Source organism: Eurypyga helias, unplaced genomic scaffold (assembly GCF_000690775.1).
Source record: "Eurypyga helias isolate BGI_N326 unplaced genomic scaffold, ASM69077v1 scaffold7578, whole genome shotgun sequence".
In the NCBI taxonomy this organism is placed as follows: domain Eukaryota; kingdom Metazoa; phylum Chordata; class Aves; order Eurypygiformes; family Eurypygidae; genus Eurypyga; species Eurypyga helias.
The window spans coordinates 1-1,857 of NW_010266219.1; positions in this window are offsets into that span (position 1 = coordinate 1).

Consider the following 1,857-nt stretch of genomic DNA (forward strand, 5'->3'; position numbering starts at 1 on the left):
AGCCCCGCGGAGCGCGGGCGGGTTGGCCGGCCCTGAAGCTGCCGCACGGCTGATCACACCTTCCTTCTCCTAAAATACCGTTGTGCTGGGTGTGCTCTTTCGGGAAGCCATTCCTCCAGCTCTGGAGAAGCGAGGCGGCGGCTGTAAGACGAGCTGTTCTGCAGACAGGTGCAGAGCTCTCCTCATTCCCTTTTATTTTCGGTACCTCCCACGTTCGTTAGTTTTCTCATTCCAAGGAAATGCCACATCCTCCTCGCTGGACTCTTTTTTTCCACTTTCCAAAGCCTTAAGGACTCTGTCTTTGCTTCCCCCTCAAAGAACATTACTTTCTGGCACGTCCCTGTTTGCACAGGGCAGCCACAGCCCTTGGGGTCACTGTTTACCCAGGGACTCGCTCAGCCGGGTGGGAAGAGCCTTGATTTATCTTAGTTCAGGGGAACCAGCTTTGGGCTTGAGCTCTAAATGGCTTCACTACTGGGTGTCGGAGGCATCTGAAAGGATGAATCCCCTGCCTCCCTCCAGACGTGCCAACTGATCACGCGTACGGGGAGAGGCAGGCGGAGAGAGATGCGTGGGCAGGCTTCGTCGTCAAAGACAATCCGGAGGCTTAAGAACTGTGTAGGTAACGTTAAAAGAAGTGTTTGAAGAAGAAATACTGTCTCTGATAGAGGGATGGTTTGGGATGTCTGGGAGAAGCGAGAGGCTGCTGACCTACGTCTGGTGCTGCTTGCGCTCCTGGGACTTCACGACGGTGAGCAGCGCAAGGCTCTGATGGAGCTCACACCTGCGGGGTCGAGCTTTCTTCAGGCAAAACGGACAAGACCAGGGAGAGGAGGATGCTTGGAAGGGAATTCATGTGAGACCTCAAAAGGCGGAAGCAAAGCACAGGTTCGGGGCTAGAGCTTTCAGAAGACACTGCCTTATTCTTCTTGATGGTGACTTGCAGTGCCTCTGGCCACCATACCAGTCCCAAACTGGGCACTGAAACCAGAGTGTCTCTCATATGGGCCAAGTTTAAGTTGGGAACTAGAAGGATTTTCTTAGCTTCCAACCCTAATGACTGGAAATACTGTGAAAATAGCTTATCTTGGAGATTTTGTGGTCTATGGGACCAGAAGAATTAGTTTTTTCTCCTCTGATACACTGGCTTCCAGTAACATTCCCAGCTGCAACCAAAATAAGTAGAAATGTGAAAAGTAAACACAGAAAGCTCAGCTCAGAGAACTGGAAGTTAAAAATCTATATATCTTTCTCCACACAAACCCAAATACATTTAAAATGGTTTATTTAAAAAGTAAGGATTAAGTACATGATACATGGTTGTGATTATACCAGTAGAACTGAAGCACAGTGGGAATAACACTTTAGAACTGCAGACAAAAATGTAACCTCAAGGGACATGATATATTAGCCCTTGTGGATATGTGATCCATACAGAAAGAAAAGGAAATATAAAAATCGTTTATTGTTAGATGTACGGGCATATGAAGTGATTTCTCCTCTTACTCCTATTGTGTATCAGAAACTAGGAAGAGAGAGCTGACAGTATACCTGAAAATCTGTTTCTCAGAAAATCGAATCTGATCCAATAGCATTTTTTTTAGGTCTGCTGCTACACTATGTTATAGGATAATACCAAAAGACCAATTATTGTTAATGATATGATGATGATATCTGCAGGTCTTGTTGAGAAATTGGGGCTAATTTGTGTTCAGTGCTGCCCAGGGAAACCAGAGAGATGTGGAAGAACAGATGATTGATTTTTTTTAACTATCACAGGGTGGTTTCAAAGTCTGAGCGCAATCTAATTCTGTTCAGATAGATCAGCAATGGAGCAAGACACTGTTCATGGGCAGG